This window comes from Octopus bimaculoides, chromosome 24 (genome assembly GCF_046866305.1).
Source record: "Octopus bimaculoides isolate indiv1 chromosome 24, ASM4686630v1, whole genome shotgun sequence".
In the NCBI taxonomy this organism is placed as follows: Eukaryota; Metazoa; Mollusca; class Cephalopoda; order Octopoda; family Octopodidae; genus Octopus; species Octopus bimaculoides.
In genome coordinates this window covers 11,081,540-11,101,998 of record NC_142951.1, presented here as the reverse complement: position 1 = coordinate 11,101,998, position 20,459 = coordinate 11,081,540, and the positions used below count along the sequence as shown (strand labels likewise).

Genomic DNA, 20,459 nt, shown 5'->3' with positions numbered 1-20,459 from the left:
GCCACATGCAACTCAGGGAGCCACAGTTGAGAACCACTGCTCTATGCAGTCTCAACCTGCTAGAAACTGCAGCCTAATCCCACTCAAATCACAACTTACTAATGTATTTGCTAGTCATCAAGCAGACATTTTTTTAAAGTTATGATTTGTTTAATTTTAAACATTGCAGGTATGGCTGTGTGATGAAGAAGCTCACCATGCAACCATTTGGTTTCAAGTTCAGTCCCACTGCATGACAGTTTGTGCAAGTGTCTGTCTGAGGCTATAGTAGACTATAGCCCCAGGGCTGTAGTCTACTATAGTCCCCACCACTAGACAGATCAATGCTTCTGAGTGAATTTGGTAGATAGAAAATATGTGGAAGCCCCTTCTGTATGCAGACAGAGACATACATTATACATATATATATATATATTATATATACTAGCAGAAATACCCGGCGTTGCCCGGGTTAAAGAGAATAATGAAATCTAAAAACGCCGTCTAGACTACGCATCATCTTTATATATAGAGATGTATATATACACACACGCACCCAAACACACGTATATATATGTATATCAATATAAATATATGAAAGTCAATGAAGTTTCGTAAAAGAAGGTGATCATGTACATACTTACTTGCTGTTGTGATTATAACACCTCATTGTAAACTATGTTCCTTGTTTTCCCTTGTGGAGCATATACAAATAGGTTTTTTGTTGCTGCCCACTCTTGAGCAGCCAACATACAGTTGTCCATGTGAGAAGCAGGGCTCTTCCAAGAGAAGACCAGCTACAGACAGTGTTTGACCCTGATATTTGTTTATGGACATGGCAAAAGTCACACGAAGGGGGAATTGTAGTCTTCTGAATGTAAAAGGAATGTCTGCTCCTGATGGAGTAAGAGGAATTCTTGGAATAAAGACGTCATCCCCTTTTGCACATCCAGAAAGAATGGTAGCCTCGATAACGTGTGACATCATTTTCTAAATAATGCTCATCTGTTATGTTCGGGTTAAAATTTCATCAACATCAAAAATATATGAATTTTCATGGGAGTTATGGCCGTTATGCAAAGAATATAATTTCCAAATTTCATAAAGATCCATTCAGTACTTTTGACGTAGTTTTGGATAAGAAAACAAATGACTAATGTGTGTGTTTGTGTGCATGTGTGTGATGGGTGTATATATGTATAGATATCTGTATGCATGTATATATGTATATATGTGTACATATTACATGTACATCTATATATATATATACATCTACACATGTATACATATACATGTATGTATAGATCTATATATATATATACATATACGTGTACATCTATATGTATACATATACATCTCTCTCTCTTTCTCTCTTTCTCTTTCTTTCTCTCTCTCTTTCTCTTTCTTTCTCTCTCTCTTTCTCTTTCTCTCTCTCTGAAAGTATCTGTCATTACAGTATCGAAATGGTGTACATATACATGTATATGTATACATCTCTCTCTCTCTCTCTCTCTCTTTCTGTCTCTCTCTTTCTGTCTCTGTGAAAGTATCTGTCACTACAGTATCGAAATGTGATTGTTTCAGTTAGTGGAATAGTTTCATTTTTAAAGTGAAAGTATTTGACATGAGTGTTTTTGTTTCACTTTTGACACGTAATACTTAAATAGTGGAGGAGATATTATGTTGCCGTGTGCTCGAACTCTGCAAGAAGTTAATAATTTTTTTTGACTAAAACACAACTGGAACCCTAAGTAAGGCATGTGTAAAATTTGAATGAAATTGGTTGCGTAGTTCTCGAGTTTTAGGGATTCACAGACAGACACACATTCTCATTTTTATATATATAGATATACACACACACACACACACACACACACATGTGTGTGTATCTGTGTGACACTGTCTACACCCCACAAAGCTTGGCAACCAGTGTTGGTTTGTTTACATCCCCATAACTTAACAGTTCAGCAATAGAGACTGAAAGAATAAGTGCCAGACTTAAAAAAGTATGGGAGGGGGGGTTCAACTAAAACCCTTCAAGGTGATGCCTTAGCATGGTCGTTATCCAATGACTGAAGCCGGTAAAAGACAAAAGACTGTCATTGATGGAAACAAAGGGATAGATGTACAAACTCCTTAAGTGTGCCATTAGGCCCAGGATTTGTAAGGCTGGAAATTAACCCAGTTTCCAGATTACACTGCTCTTCTCTGGAAAGGACATTGGTTCACTAAGGAACTTGCTTCCCAGCTAATTGCTGGAACTCATTTACCGTTGAGTGGACTGGAGTAATATGGAAGCGATTTGCTCAAGTATACAATGCACCACAACTGGTCCACGATTTGAAACCATGATCTTGCTATCATGAATGCAAAACTTAACCACCAGGCCACGTCTCATCACACAAACTGCATACACCCTCTGCAAATATCACAGCAAGTGACAAAAATAGAGGAAAAAAAAAATACAGTCAATTGATATTTCATAATTTCCACGTAAGGATGGGTTGGACATGTCTGTTACCACATACTAGCAATTCTCTAAACGACATTTTACAAAGGTTTTACAGAGAGAGAAAAGATAGCATTTTAAATTGAAGTGATTTATTATTCATATTTCCTTATGTTATCCCATCCAGTATGTGTTTCTTTCAAAATATTTGTGTGGATTAGTTATCCTGTGTCCACTTCTTATGAAAATTATTAGAGGCAGAAATTTGGCCAGTTGCTGGTGACATGTAAAAGGCACCCAGTACACTATTGGCGCAGGAGTGGCTGTGTGGTAAGTAGCTTGCTTACCAACCACATGGTTCTGGGTTCAGTCCCACTGCGTGGCACCTTGGGCAAGTGTCTTCTCCTATAGCCTCGAGCCGACCAAAGCCCTGTGAGTGGATTTGGTAGACGGAAACTAAAAGAAGCCAGTCATGTATATGTATATATATATATGTGTATTTGTGTGTCTGTTCCCCCAGCATCGCTTGACAACCAATGGTGGTATGTTTACGTTCCCCGTAACCTAGCGGTTCGGCCAAAGAGACCGATAGAATAAGTACTAGGCTTACAAAGAATAAGTCCTGGGGTCGATTTGTTCAACTAAAGGTGGTGCTCCAGCATGGCCGCAGTCAAATGACTGAAACAAGTAAAAGAGTATTGGCTGGTTAGCATTAGGAAGGGCATCTAGCCAGAGAAAGCAAACCAAAACAGACTGGAGCCGCGTGCAGCTCTCTGGCTTACCAGTTCCAGTCAAACCGTTTAACCTATGCCAGCATGGTAAACGGATGCTAAACAAGGAATATTGAGCCTTTTTACATCAGTCAGGTTTCTGCTCTTAGATAACACACTCCACCTCATAACCACATTTAAAATTAGGTTTAAACTTTGAAAGCAAGCACCGATGTTTAGGTCAAACTTATGCAAATGTGTTGGATACACCAAGGATTAAATGCAATAACTACACAGGATTATTGTTGTTGGCACTCCGTCGCTTACGACGTCGAGGGTTCCAGTTGATCCTATCAACGGAACAGCCTGCTCGTGAAATTAACGTGCAAGTGGCTGAGCACTCCACAGGCACGTGTACCCTTAACGTAGTTCTCGGGGAGATTCAGCGTGACACAGTGTGACAAGGCTGGCCCTTTGAATTACAGGCACAACAGAAACAGGAAGTAAGAGTGAGAGAAAGTTGTGGTGGAAGAGTACAGCAGGGTTCGCCACCATTCCCTGCCAAAGCCTCGTGGAGCATTAGGTGTTTTCGCTCAATAAACACTCACAACGCCTGGTCTGGAAATCGAAACTGCGCTCCTACGACCACGAGTCCGCTGCCCTAACCACTGGGCCATTGCACCTCCACACAGGATTAATGTAGGCCGTAAAGACTGTGCTGGAAAAATTTCCATTCACTCATAACCAGAAGTCCTTTGATCCAGTAAAACTGGTCAGCTCAAATAGGGTTTCAGTTGATGCAAACAGTTCTAAAAATTTATTGTAGGGCATTTTAAAAGACCCCCAAACACTGACTCACCTCTGTAACAGTTAATTTCCTCGTTAGATCACTTGGTGCATATGTGTATTTGTTCAACCTTTAGTTACCATTGGTCCTCCGCATCTATCTACCATCAAAGACTTTCCAACCATAACTTCCTCCTATATTCAGCTTTTGTTTTTATTTAAGGCTGTAATGAAGATTTGACTGCTTTGTCTAGCGAGTCGAGTGAGTGCATTGTTTTTTTTAAATGGCTTGAGAGTGGTTCGGCTTGGTTAATATTGTCACAAAACCAAATTTGTGTATTTGAGTCGTCTCCCCTGGAGAGTGTTTGTCCCAAGACCATTTTGAAAGAATAACTTTCATTTTGTGCAAGTGTATGTATATCTCGTCACTTGCAAGGATCAGATGAAGTGTGTCGAGACTGATTTTTCAATGGTTGGATGCTCTTGCTAACTCACCTGTCTCTAAAAGGTAACACTTCTCAGTAGAGGCCGAAAAAGAAAAATTGGGGATACGTATCATAAAACACATGGATGCCAAAGAATTATGTCCAGTGCGTCCCACACGATACACAAGACAGGTAAGGGACAGCATGTAGTTGCTTTGAAGGAGATGAGGTTGCCATTTCTAGCACATCTAATTACCACACAGAGCAGTGGTCCTACGAGTTACATTCAAAATAGGCCACTATGAAAATTATGAGGGTGAGCCGAAGAGTTCACAGGCTGACTATGAAGGAGTGATGCAAGAGCGGTGATACCTTGCATGCATTAATTTCAACCCTTAACAGATTTTTTTTTTTTTTTTGTCAGGTAAACTGTCATCTGACTGTTTAAAGAAAACTTCAAAGCTAACTAGTAGCAATGTCTCTTGAAAAATGGACAAAATGTGGCACCGTAGTGATGGCCTCGGGTTGTTCGGATGCAAAAGGCATTGTGTTTGACAATCTTCAAAAGGGTCACACCATCAATGAAGAGTACTATGCCAACTTACTGAGACAGTTACAAAAGGCTATCAAGACCAAATGGCCAAGAAAACTGACAAAAGGGGTTTTGTTTTATCAGGACAATGCTCCAGCACACAAGTCCATGGTTTTAGTGGCTGCTGAGCATAACTGGCTTTGAACTGGTAGATCACTCTCACTATCCTCCAGGTTTGGCCCCATCTGACTATCATCTGTTCTCCAAGACACTTGGCTGGTGGGGGGGGGGGACCAGTATCACAATGATGACACATCTACTGTTGGTGACAATTCTGAACAACAGGACGAAAGCTTCTTCACCAATGGAATCCAAGCACTGCAACACCGATGGAAGAAGTCTGGAGCGCAAAAGGGACTATGTTGAAAAATAAACGTCATTCGGTCACATTCCACGACACTATCTTGATCAGCCTATGAACTTTTTAGCTAACCCTTGTACTGTTACAAAACTGGGAAAACAAGTTAGGTAATAAGCATTGTAACTGGAGTAGACACTATTCAAAAATCTGTGGCCCGTGGGAGAATCCATTTAAATAAGGTGGTCCTTTGTAGAGAAACAAAAAAAGCAGGAACCACTTATTTACAGCCTATTATGTTGGCTTGAGGTGAATGTCATTAGTGGTATATATATATTTTTGTTGAGAAAAAATGCTATACACACACACACACTACAGGCATGGCTGTGTGGCAAGACATTTGCTTCCCAATCACATAGTCCCAGGTTCAGTCCCACTGCATAGCACCTCAGGATGACTAAAGACTTGGGAGTGGATTTGGCAGACAGAAACTTGAAGAATGCGTCACCATTGCTTGACAACTGGTGTCGCTTTGTTTATATCCCTGTAACTTAACGCTTCAGTAAAAGAGGTTGATAGAATAAATCCCAGGCTTTACAAAAAAAAAAAAAATACTGGGGTCGATAAGTGCGACTGGAATTCAAGGCAGTTCCCAGTATGAGTGCAGTCGAATGACAAACCTTTAACAGTTGAAATATGTGACAAACATATTTCAACTAACCTAAATTGTGTTTATATGTAAACACTGCTTAGCATATTTACTCCTATATATATATATATATACACACATACATACACACACTTATTTTACTTGTTTCAGTCATTTGACTGCAGCCACGAGTCAAACAAATCGATCCCAGGACGTTCTTTGTAAGCCTAGTACTTATTCTATCGGGTCTTTTGCCAAACTGCTGAGTTACAGGACGTAAACACACTAACCTCGGTTGTCAAGCGATGATGGGGGGGGGGACAAGCACAGATACACACACACACATATATATATATATATATATACACACACACACACATGACGGGTTTCTTTCAGTTTCCACCTACCAAATCCATTCACAAGGATTTGGTCGGCCCGAGGCTATGGTAGAAACATGCCCTAGGTACCACGCAGTGGGACTGAACCCGGAACCATGTGGTTGGGATATATTTATGTGTGTGTGTGTGTGTGTGCGTGGGCATGGCTGTGTGATTATGAAGTTCACTTCGCAACCGGGTTCAGTCTCACTGTACGGCAGCTTGGGCAAGTGTCTTCTGCTGGTTCCAGGCTGACCAATGCCTTTCGAGTGAATGTGGAAGGAAACTGTGCAAAAGCCCGGTATGTATGTCTGCGAGTGGATGAGGGTGTCGATTACCTCATCATCCACTCACTGTTTACATCATTAATTTAAAGGTTCGGCGACAGAAACCGAAAGTACTAGACTTCGAAAGTAAAAAAAAAAAAAAAAAAAAAAAAGACTGGAAAAAGAGGTGGTCAGTTTGCTCGACTGAAACTTTTGAAGACGATGTCCCAGCATGGCCGGAGTCGAATGGTTGAAAGAAAAATATTGTAAAAGATAAAGCTATTAAAAAAAAAAAACCGTGACTATGACGAAATATAAGGCTTCCATTTCGAAATTAAGAATTTGGGGACGACTTAATGAGGGATAAACTAACAGAACCGATATGAGAACCAGTCCAGTTGCTGGAGAGAAAATTATGATGGAAGAGTGAAGACTTTTAAAAGAGTTTTCTTGTCTAAAACACTAGAAGCGGGTTTGATGTTAAAATGGGGCTAAAATGGAACGAAAGAAAAATTATTCATTCTGAAAGAATTTAAAATAATATTCCAAGACGCTTCTGCAAATATTTGCAGCAACGAAAATGATGGATACCCGGTGTTAGAGAAAGAAAGAAAGCGAGAGAGACAAAGAGACAGACAACGAAAGAGAACGAGAGAGAGAGAGAAAAAGAAAGAAAGAGAAAATGTGTGCATGTCTACAGCACACACTCGTTGTTGAAGAACTATGTTGAAGGTTTTAAACAGTTTTAAAAAATATCATTAAGTTTCTGTAAGTTAAACCCGTCGTCTATTCGATCTAAGTTTATATACAAACGGTTTATTAACCATTTCATCCATACCGCTAAACATTTGAGAAAAAAAAAAACACATTTCATATAATAAACACACACCACTTGACTAAAACATGAAAAAAGAACCTTTCTTAAAGACAAGTTTCTACACAGAATTATTTTAAATTTAACAAATGTCTGCAACAAGCAAGCATACCCAACATCCAGTATTCGGCGACTCGCCAAAACTAATTCCGTTGAAATCTTTTAACAAAGATCTTAACTTAGTGGTTTCTTAATTTCAATTATACATACATACACACGTATTAATCAGCTGTAAAGTTATATAAGTGACCTTATTTTTTATTTAAGGGTCGTAAGTTTCCTGCGATGTACTTTTATGCAACTATAATGCAATACATAAGTCAATTACGTAACTTTACAGCCAACACTATATATATATATATATATATATATATATATATATATATATATATATATTTATTATAAGGTTTTTAAACTTTTAAATTTTCATATTCAAAAGAGACAGAGACTTCAAATTCGATATATCGATTCTTATGCTATATTGGTAACGGTTGCTACATCCTCTGGGAAAATTATTATATATATATATATATATATATACAGGTTGTAAAGTTATTAAAATAAAGCTAAAGTGAAGATCGAATTAATGTGTTTAATAGGCAAAAAAATGACCACCCCAAGCATAACATTGTTTCAACAAGATTTCACTTCAAGAATCTTGCAAAACAAATAAACACCCAGTTTTTTTGTTTTTGTTATATATATATATATATATATATATATATATATATATATATAATGGGCTGTGGGCTGGGAAAATTGGTTACCGGCATCTATTCCGGCTCTTCACCTTCTGCAGCATTTCATCTTTTCGGGAAATCGATCAAAATAAATAACAGTTGAGCAATGGGGCCGATGCCATCGACGTAACACCTCTTCCTAAAAAAGAGTGTTCACCTTGAGCCAAAATCGTCGTGCGGGTATTAATCTGAAAAATTACCCGAAAAAGTATCACGCTCAGGGACACAACGTACCTCCGGAAATCGATCTTACGACCTTACAATCGCGAGCCGAATGCCCTAACCACTAAGCCATGTGCCTTCACTAACTCGAAAAACCTACATAAGTAGGTTCCCCTCAATTTTCAGAAGAATGTTTTCGGATTAATTTTTCTACAAATACCTCTCAGATGATGTGAATTACGATTATATCAGATGTATATATCTGAAACAAAAAACAAAAGAGTGAGTGAACACACACACACACACACTCTACATGAAGCTTGAAAAAAAAACAAAAAAACATCCAGTACGTATGCGCTCATCAATTTTTTTATTAACGTTAAATTCCGACATGATCGGAATCTATACCGTGTAAAACGTATTTGTGGAATATTTCATTTTACTGAATGTTATGAGGAAACAAAGTCGGAAGATGCCAGGAAATCGATAAATCAGTAAACACCGAGAGGCATCAACAGAAGAAACATGAAACCCGCTCTTAATGTTCCTCCAGGACCGAAACACCAACACAAGTGTGACTCGAAACTGAAACCGCACAAGCTTTTGAGAAGCAACGGCAATGCTAGTCATGTTATTTATTTACCGTGTGGTAAGAAGCTTGATTCTTAATCACATGGTTCCGGGTTCAGTCCCCACTGCGTGGCACCTTGGGCAAGCGTCTTCTACTATAGCCACGTGCTGACCAAAGCCATGAGTGGATTTGGTAGACGGATATTGAAAGAAGCACATCATATAATATATATAATGTAACCTCGTGGGCATCGGTACCATTTTCCTCTTTCTCCGTTCTTCCATTCTCCAAACTTTCCATCTTTCCGACGAAGGGCTACGCCCGAAACGTCATATACTCTTTCTTTCCTTTCCTGAGCGTCCAATAACACTATCCATATCACGTCCTCACTTTGTTGTTTTTTTGTTATTGTTTTTTTGAACATATATATATATATATATATATATATATATACATACATACATACATACATACATACACATGCACATATGGGGACAGGACGTCACCAAGTCTGTAAACATGAAATACGCAAACAACGAGAGAGAAAAATGGAAAACAGGATAAGTAACAAGGAGAACGACCCTTCATCAGTTGTCAGCTGTCTACTTTCATATGCATGTATGTATGTATTTGTGTGCTTGTTCCCCCACCATCACTTGACAACCTATTTTGGTGTGTTACGTCCCCGTAACCTAGCGGTTCGGCAAAAAGAGACCGATAGAATAAGTACTAGGCTTACAAAGAATAAGTCCTGGGGTCGATTTGTTCGACTTAAAGGCGGTGCTCCTGCATGGCCTCAGTCAAATTACTGAAACAAAAGAATAACTCTACGTATGCATTGTTTCAGTCATTGAACTGCGGCCGTGCTGGGGCAACGCCTTGAGCAGTGTGGACGGACAAATCGACCTCAATACCTGCTTGCTTTGTAAGTCTCATTTTGCCGAATCGCTAAGTATATAAAATGTATATATGTGTGTGTGTGTGTGTGTGTGTGTGTGTGTGTGTGTGTGTGTGTGTGTGTGTGTGTGTGTGTGTGTGTGTGTGTGTGTGTGTGTGTGTGTGTGTGTGTGTGTGTGTGTGTGTGTGTGTGTGTGTGTGTGTGTGTGTGTGTGTGTGTGTGTGTGTGTGTGTGTGTGTGTGTGTGTGTGTGTGTGTGTGTGTGTATATAATTATGTATATACTTATATAAGATATGTAGATTCTATTCATTTGTCCCCCACCATCGCTCGACAACAGATGGTGAGTTTACGACTCCGTAAACTAGCGGTTCGGCAAAGTAACCGGCCACAGTCAAACAAGTGAAAGATTGAATATACACATTTTATATACATACACGTCCCTCTGTACGTATGTGTGTATATACATACACAAACACATGCATAGTTCGTGTGTTATGTAAACGTTCTGAATCCGTAATTGTAGAGTTATTCACACATAACATTACACACACACAAACACAGTTCCATTTGCACACACACGTGAGATAATTTATATACTGAAGAATGTTGCGAACAGTCAGATTAATGCTTATATATACATAGCAAAATGTGACAGTGTTTATATAATCACACGACTATCCTTCGGTATTAGTACATGACGTCATTCACCCACACACCTCAAGATATAAAGAGATTAGGCTGCAGAGGTGGGGGAATTACGTCGTCTCACACCGACACACTGTAGACCAATATCGAAGGATAGCTATACACAGTGAGAGAGAGAGAGAGAGCATATAAAAATAAACCCAAACTTATTCTAAAATATTTGATTGTTCTACAGACAAGACTATAAGAAAGCTACGAGAATAATGGAGTCATTCCTTATTTTATGGACGAATGCCTGACTAACTTGGTTTTACCGAAAACTGCTGACCAGTGACTGAGTCATGGAAACAGGCTAAGTGTGAGGTTCACTGATGTCTTAAGGATATAGAAAAATAAATAAAAACAAAACGATATATTAATATTCTACATGGGGAGAAACACACAGACAGAGGGCAAGACAGACAGAGAGAGAGAAAGAGAGACGGCAGGAGAGAGACAAAGCGAGGGATAGAGAGCCAAAGCGAGGGAGAGAGAGAGAGACAGAGAGAAAGAGACACACAGAGAGACAGAGAGAGAGAGAGAGAGAGAGAGAGAGAGAGACGCAGACAGAGACAGAGTGACTGACAGACAGACAGATTGACACAGAAAGAGAGATAGAGACGCAGAGAGACAGAGACACAGACAGAGAGAGACAGAGACACAAACAGAGAGAGATACAAGACAGAGAGAGAGAGATAGAGAGAGTGACAGACAGACAGAGACAGACAGACAGACAGACAGACAGACAGACAGACAGAGACAGACAGAGACAGACAGACAGACCGATACGGAGATAGAGACCTACACGGAGGCAGAAACACAAAGCGGAGGGGGTTCTAGGGATGGCTTCTGCATAAAGAATACGTTTACGTTATCCCTCCACGTGCCCACGCCTCGTTCTTACGTCTTGAAACGGTTGACAGTTGGCCCCAAGAAAAACAAAAATCTATGATCAAAAGTGTACAAGACTAAAGTTGCGTTCGTTTTTCAACCACGTAGTCTTCAGTTTAGTTCCCCCTGCGCGGCACCTTGGGCAAGCGTTTTCCGCTATAACTCTGGTTCCGTAAGTGAATTTGGTAGGGTATTTTAAGCACCCCATGTAACTCCTCATAACTTTATTTCTCCGAATTTTCAGTAAATTATTTCGAATTTGTGTCCTACCCCCGGGAATTCACACCGTTATGCAAAAAATAATCTTTTGTGTGATTTAAGAGCGACTTAGCTGGTGATTCTAGCACATCTCACGACCCACCAGACGCATTCCACGTTTCTTTGTCATTCTGATATGAGGGTTTTCAAGATTTTCTCCCCATTATATGAAATAACGCACCCAAGATTGATCCATTGCTGGGATTTAAGCAAAAAATCAGGACTGTCCGTATTTGAAACGGATTTTTTTTTTTTTAATTCAGAAGACCAGAAATTAAGATTTATGGGAGAACGGTTTAAAGATTAAAATCTTTTTTCATAATTGTATGAATTCCCGTGTGAAGAATACAAATTCAAAAATTTTCTGAAAATTCCCCCCCAAAAAACAGGAAAGCTATGATGGGTTATATGGGAGTTCATAAACCAAAATTCTCCCTTTGGTAATTGTTTACATGGTAGCCTGGCATATATATATATGTATATATATATATATATATATATTATACACACACACATTCACGTGTATACATACGTGTCTTCCCAAACGTCGCTTGACAAGCGGTGCTGGTTTGTTTACGCTCCCGTAACCTAAGTTCGGTGAAAGAGAACGGTAGAATACTACACTTCAAAAAGTACTGGGGTCGATTTGTTTGACTAAACCCTTCAAGACGGTGCCCCAGCATGGCCAAAACCCAGTGACTATAACACTATTTGTATGCTAGTAAATACGTTATCCAACTGTGTCCTTCCTTTATGACAGTTGTTTAAAGGGGGATTTTGCTGTTATTTATATATATATATATATAGATTGGCTGTGTGGTAAGTGGCTTGATTACCAACCACATGGTTCTGGATTCATTCCCACTGCGTGGCACCTTGGGCAAGTGTCTTCTACTATAGCCTCGGGCCGACCAAAGCCTTGTGAGTGGATTTGGTAGACGGAAACTGAAAGAAGCCCGTCGTATATATATATATATATATATATATAAAGTTGACCAGTGAAGTGGACATTTAATATACTAGAAATAGATCACATGTGTCTACTAAGATCTAGTAGTTCTCAAAAGAAATTCTCAATATATATATATATATGTGTATGTTTGTCCCCCCCCCCCAACATAGCTTGACAACCGATGCTGGTGTGTTTATGTCCCCGTAACTTAGCGGTTCGGCAGGCAAAAGAGACCGATAGAATAAGTACTAAGCATCCAAAGAATAAGTCCTGGGGTCGACTTGCTCGACTAAAGGCGGTGCTCCAGCATGGCCACGGTCAAATGACTGAAGCAAGTAAAAGAGTATATATATATCTATATATATAAGGTTGAGGAGGGTATTGGATTTAACCATGACATGCTTTTAAGAGTTACTCAAGAGCCTACGTACACATATCCACACGTCTAATGACTGTCTTAGCTTTACCAACATTGTGTACAAAGCATTTTATATGTGTGTGTGTGAATACACAATGTGTATATATAATTTAACGATTGGTTTATCGCTTTTAGCATTGAACAGCAGTTGAGTAACATTTCGGTGTGTATATACACACGATTTTGTGTCTACATACACATATATATATATAAAATGCTTTGTACACAATGCTGTTGGTAAAGCTAAGACAGTCAGACGTATGTATGTGTACATACACAGGTCCTTGAGTAATTCTTAAAGTATATAACAGCGTATATGTGTATATATACACACCTAAATTTTACTCATCTGTTCAATATTAAAAGCTTTAAGCCAATAGTCAAATTATACATACAGATATGCAGGCACATATACATAATTCTTTTACACATTTGTTATACATACATACACCTGTAAAGGCAAAACACAGTTTTTCCTAAATTAATGTAACTACAATTAAGAACCATATATATATATATACATCATGTATATATATATAAGGAAATGAGGCACATATATACAACCGCGTCGTCATTGTCTACATACATCATTTAGACCCTTTAAACATGGCTCACCAGTTCAAAAATAAACTGTCTTATACATAGCTTAAAGGAGAGTATTGGACGGGTGTGTGTGTGTATGTGTGTGTGTATATATGTGTAGTTATGAGAGGAAACCATGGTTAAAATAAGATTTTAAACTCTTATGGTAAACATTAAATTGTTGCTGTCTACAGTACATATATTTGTAAACACGTCATATATGTATGTTGAGTGTGTGTGTGTGGTTCATAAATCCGAAAATAAGGACAATAAAACTAATAAAACTAATACATAGGTTACAGTCGGTCTATATAATTATATATACATATATATATATATATATCGTTTATATGAAGAAAGATCATTAAGTTCTATATTTCAGTATTGTGTGTGTGTGTGTGTGTGTGTATGTATGTATACAATGTGGAGGTGCTTGTATACTCACACCCACGTTACATGACGTATATGCGTGCATTTATACACCCACCCACACCAACACGTTGAGAATGCCATGTGTACGCAAATACACCACTGTAATGCGTATTTATACATGATATATACATCTACACCACAAAGAATGACAATATATATACACAGACAAACAGTATGACATACAACATATATATATATATATATATATATATATATATATATATACACACACCATTCACTATATATATATACACATACACACACACATTCACTATATATATATATATATATATATATATATATATACACACACACCATTCACTATATATATATGCGCGTGTAGATGCATATACAAAAACTGCTTATATTTTGTGTTCTGGTATCATAAATAGGTATTTTAGACTGCACAAGCTAAATGAATCCCCCCCCCCCTTTTTTTTTACATACCCTGTAGCTTATGTGTGTATGTTGTGGTGGATTATGCGGGTTAAAACTAAATAAAGCCTACATCTATATAATTTCTTATAGCTTACAGCCACTGCTGAAAAAAAATATATATATCAGCCATTATTTCTCCTTTAAAAAATAATTACTAAAGAGTTGATATAATTCCACATACCAAATATGGCCCCCACAGAGGAATATAAAAAACATTATACACAAAATTCTTTTTTAAAAACCCTAAAGGGTTATCTTTTGTGTATGTGTGTTTTGTATAAATGTTTACTAATAAGGAACCATTTTAAATATATATATATATATTTTAAATGGTTTAAAATATTTTAAGGTGGTGCCCCAGAATGGCAGCAGTCTGACAAATAAGTAAAAAAAATATAGAGAGAGTCGGTTGTGATTAATGGCTATGAAATTGATTTGATGGTTATGTATAAGGGTATAAAAATATATGTGGCATTTGTAACAGAATTTCTTTCGCAACAAACTGTTGTAGTTTTGAGAATGAAGAGGGGGGAAACCCAAGAGGAAAAAACGTCAAAGAAAATTGGATTAAAGAAATAATATATGATGTATATATGTAGAGAGAGAGAGAGATGTATATATAGAGAGAAATATAAGGTATCGTGTATGGTGTGTGTAATACATATAGAGAGAAGAGGAAGTACATAAAAAAGGTGTGTATAAATATAAACAGAAATAAAGAGCTTGCGTGTATGTATGTATATGCCATATATGTAGTCTTATGTCTTAATCCTTTACTTCTCTATAGAGACACAACATATCTTAAATGCGTGTGTGCGTGTATATCGAGATAAGGGTAATATGTGCACATATACACACACACACACACACACATATATATATATAGAGAGAGAGAGAGAGAGAGAAAAGGGTAAAGATATAAGGAGAAATAAATGGTATGCGTAACAGAGGATGATATGCATAAAGATGGGTGTATAAAAATATGGTTACATACAGAGAAACACATATAGAGGGAGGAGTATCTATACAGGAGATAATTGTGCGTGTGTGTGTATATAAATATATGTATAGAGAGAGAGAGAGAGAAAGAGTAGTAAATATAGAAAGAGACCGTGTATATGCACATATTTTTGTATATATTATACTTAGAAAGACTGTGTGTGTGCATGAATACGTACATAGATGTATATATAGAAATATATAGAGAGAAAGAAATATATAAAAGATAAGCTGTGTATACATTCATATACCCATTTCTGTATACATAATATACAAAGGTTATGTGTATGTGTGTGTATATAGTCAGAAAGAGCTGATGTGACTTATACTTGAAACAAATGTTGGATAATATATAACAGAAAATATAAACTTACTGGTTTTCTGTTGGTACTGTTGCTGTTGCTATAACTGGCCTTCTAATAATAATAACTATTATTATTATTATTATATCTTGTTACTGCTGTTTAGTAGTGGTCTCTTATTCTTGCTGTTAAAATGATGATGACAATAGATATTATTATTATTATTCCAATAGGGTTTGTTTCTCTCTTGCTGCTATGTGCTAGAATTTGGTTCGGTTCGGTTTCATTTGAGTTTTGTTTTGTTTTGTTTTATCTTTTTCTTTTTTCTCCGCTTTTTTTTTTTTCTTTTTCTCTTAGTTTGGTTTCATTTGGTTTTGGTTTGGCACGGACATAACACACACACAACACACATACTAAGGGGGAACACGAACACAACGACCCGGATCTTAACCATGCGCAAGCAAAACATTTGACCTATCTCATTTGCATAATAATAATACAGTACCGGACCGATTATCCGGCAAGCTTGGTACCGGAAGTAGCCCGGATTTCTGAAAATTTCCGGTTTTCTGAAGACAGTTATAAATATATACTTAAATATTGGCAGAAGGCCAACAATTTTGTGGGGGACGGTTTAAGTCGATTACATCAACCCCCTTGCTCAGCTGGCACTTTTTTTTCTTTTATTCCAACCTACCCCGAACGTATGAAGGGCAAAGTCGACTTCGTCGGAATTTGAACTCAGAACCTAAAACCAGACGAAATGCCGCTAATAATAAAGTATTAAATGTAAAGAACTAAATTGTATTTTACAGGTTCAAATTAATGCGTTTGTAAAGCAGGGTCTCATTGATATTTACTAATCTGTTTAATATCATTAATATATTGATTAAATGAAGAAACGTCGGCGCTTTTTAGTTTTCTTCCCATCACTTAAATATTTTTTTAAATTCTCAATGGATTGTTGAACATTTTCTGAGTAAAATTTGCAGTGGGAAAGAAACAAAAATAATCCGAAATGTAAATAACATTAGGTGCAAATTAATACAATTCTAAAGCAGTATATATTTAATCTATAGGAATCCACTTGAGAAAAATAGTAAAGAACAAAGCTATTTTTAACATGCCGTTTACAAATTAACCATCTTCAAAAACAAAGTCTGTTTACTAAATAGTAGATGCAGTAATATTATACGGTATTATAAAGTATTCCGGATTTCTGGAAGACGGAAAAGAAGTCCGGTACTGTAATAGCTAATAAAAAATAAATAAATAAACCCTAACTGATAATAAAATTATTATCAATCTAAAAATTACAAGTTAGAATTATTAATTTTTTTCGTGAATATTCAAATATATATTTTTATTATATATATTGTGTTTATATTAGATGCATAATAATAACTAATAAAAAATTAAACCTAAATTGACAATAATAACTTATCAATATAAAAATTTGATTTTTTTTCAGGCGTGTGTTCAATACCTAAATTTTTTTAATATATATTATGTATCCATTTTGGAACAAATGGAAAACGTTTTTTTTTTATATTAATTTTTACTAAGTATCATTAAATTTTTTTTCTCATTATTTTTCTCGATCATTCTTATTCAACAATAACTTGATTACTTTTTTTTTATTAATATTCTTTTCTCCAAGCACTTATTCACTTCATATCTTTTTCCTGTTCAACTCCTTTTCTTTCTTTTCGCTTGTTGCAGGTCCGCAGTCAATAAACTATGACCCAACTCATTTGCATTGATATGCTAAACAACTGCAACATTTTAGTTTCGTACTTGATATTTCAACTATTTCCGTCTCTTACTCTATCTTTCATTCTGTCCTTTATTTACTAATGTTTATTTACATACAATATAGCATCTGTTAATTTAATTTAGAAAATAAATGACTATAAGAAGCTTTTAATGCATTGTCCTTCACTTAAACGTTGGACTAATATAATACTTTATTACATTAATTGACGTAACGAGTTCAAATCCCAACAGAAGTCGATTTTGATTCTCACATTCTAGGTTCGATGTAATAAAGCACTGGAATCGATTTATACCATTCTACCAAATTTCTAGTCTTGTGTTTATGTTATCTTCGCTATCAATAGTTTACAAAAACAACACACACACACACACATATTCTTTTACTTGTTTCAGTCATTTGACTGCGGCCATGCTGAAGCACCGCCTTTTAGTCGATCACATAGAACTCAGGACTTATTCTTTGTAAGTCTAGTACTTATTCTATCGGTCTCTTTTACCAGCATCGGTTCTCAAGCGATGTTGGGGGGGGGGGGCGACAAACACAGACACACAAACATATACACACACACATACATACATACATACACACACATACATATATATATATACGACGGGCTTCTTTCAATTTCCGTCTACCAAATCCACTCACAAGGCTTTGGTCGATCCGAGGCTATAGTAGAAGACACTTGCCCAAAGTGGCACGCAGTGGGACTGAACCCATAACCATGTGGTTGGTAAGCAAGCGACTTACCACACACCCACTCCCGCACCTGTAAATCTATATACAGACATATATGTTTGTTTATATTTGTGTTTACACACACATGTATATGTGTGTGTATGTTGATATACTGGGATGGCCATAAGTCACTTCACTCTTCTCTTTATTATTATTAGAAATGTGTAGAGCGACTTATGGCCATCCCTGTATTTATGTGTGTGTGAGTGTTTATGTATATATATATATACACATACACTCGTTCTCATCCACATATTTACCGTGTATTGTTTGTATAAGAAATATTCAACAATTTGTTGTTGATTGTAATTAAATTTTCTCTTTCAACAAAAAAATTATTATCCTTATTTATTAGTTTCTCTAATTTTATTTGCTAATAAAATTGGCAAGCAATATTTATCTTTCAAAAATTCAAATAAATTGAATATTCGGAATATATAAAAGCAAGTTGACAATTGAATGCAAACAGTAAACTTCCGGTCAAACAAAGTTGACGAGCCGGTTTCGAATACCAGTTGATCTCCCTTTTACAACTTGCTTTTATATATAATTTTTTATTCGTTTTTTTTTTTATTTAGTGTTTTATTCCTTTTGTTACAGCTTTTCCCTTTTTGAATTTTTTCCTTTCGCTGTTTCCTTTTCGATGCCAGGGGTTTTCTTATATTTATTTTTTTAGTTCTAGTCACATATCACCGATTAATGCAACAGAGACTACGAGCCACCCAGGGTGGTTCCATTATTTACCAAAGTTTATTTATAATTAGAATAACCTGTTAATTTCAATTAGAAAAAATATATGAAGAGAATCGAGGCGTATTCCCCAAAAGGATTTTTTTTTTTCTTTTTAATGGGGAATGTATCGTGGTTTATTTGAAATGCCAAAACGAAAAAATGAAATATTGTTTACTATATACAACTTGAAATTTCTCTCAACTTTCATACACCATTACTAAGTATCATTATATTTAAGATGCGTTTTATCAAAGTGGTATTTTCTCTTGTAATACGCATGATTTTATAATTCAAGTATATCCTAAGGTTATACATTCATCTTAAAATTAATTTATTTTAAGGGTAGTTCTAAATTGATATTTAAAAATACCCTACAGTTGTGATTTGTTTGTTTTTTTCTCCTCTTAATACAAGTACATTTGAAATGAAAAATAGTGAACTGCGCAAACTTAAAACTGAATTACACAAACACAGAGACATACATATGTGAGTGTGTGGAGACACCTGGTTAGTGGTTTGGGTATTGACCTCATGATGGTAAGATTGGGGTTTCGATTCCGAGACCGGTTGAGCGAGTGAAAATAAATAATAAGGTGGAGTTGGGACAGGCCTGGCAAACGGGCGATGGATGATGGACCTGCTCAAAAGACCAACAGAAGGAAGGGACTGACGGGCCATAGACCCATCTTGGACTTGGGTATTAAAGCCAGGCTTTTTTCAGTTACCATTCATCTATAAAATCCACTCATAAGGCTTTGGTTCCCCTGGGGCCAGTAGAAGACACTTATCTGAGGTGCTATGCACTGGGACTGAACCCAAGATCACATGCTTGGGAAACAAGTTTTCCAACCACACAGCCATTCTTGTGCCTGTCTTTATAAAGAAAGGGCTGGTTAGTCTACAAAAGCTGATCTTTTACATAGCTTTGCCTTCACTGACAACCTTTCTTTTCATTGTATCATTGGTTTTAATATCCATGTAATGAATACTTGTACCTTGGGCAAGTGTCTTCTACTATAGTCCTGTGCTAACCAAAGCTTTGTGACTAGAATCGGTAGACGGAAACTGGAAGGAGTCAATCATATATAGATAGATAGAGGGCATAATTATAATCCTGGCTATCATACAGATCTCCTAAACCAGAAGGAGATCTGTAAGGCATCAATTGATATTACAGGGAGCACTACACAACTCCAAGGTAAGATTCAGTAAGTTTAATAAGCACTGCAGAGTGAACAATAAAAGTAATAATTTAAATGAAAAAAACAAAATTCAAATTGATATAACTGTTTCTATAAACAGTTTAGTGAGGCAACATGACTTGCAAAAAATACCAGTTCTATTATTTGGTAGATATTTAACATCATTACTGATAAAAAAAAGCAATATGAAATTTCATTTCACAGTTCAAGTGTTAATGGGGGAAAGAACAGATCTTAACAACATCATATTGTACATGGGTGAGATTAATTGTACAGG

General features: G+C 36.6%; 1 protein-coding gene across 8 annotated transcripts in view; it reads right to left on the bottom strand.

Annotated features, from left to right (window-relative positions):
* Positions 1-16,166, bottom strand: part of LOC106872957 (eukaryotic translation initiation factor 4E transporter) — a 117,512-nt gene extending 101,346 nt beyond the window's left edge. For all 8 annotated transcript variants that reach the window (XM_052976794.2, XM_052976795.2, XM_052976796.2 and 5 more), the window contains exon 1: positions 15,806-16,166. The gene's annotated coding sequence lies outside the window, so the exon portion shown is untranslated. The remainder of the gene's footprint in view (positions 1-15,805) is intronic.
* Between the last annotated feature and the right edge of the window lie 4,293 nt (positions 16,167-20,459).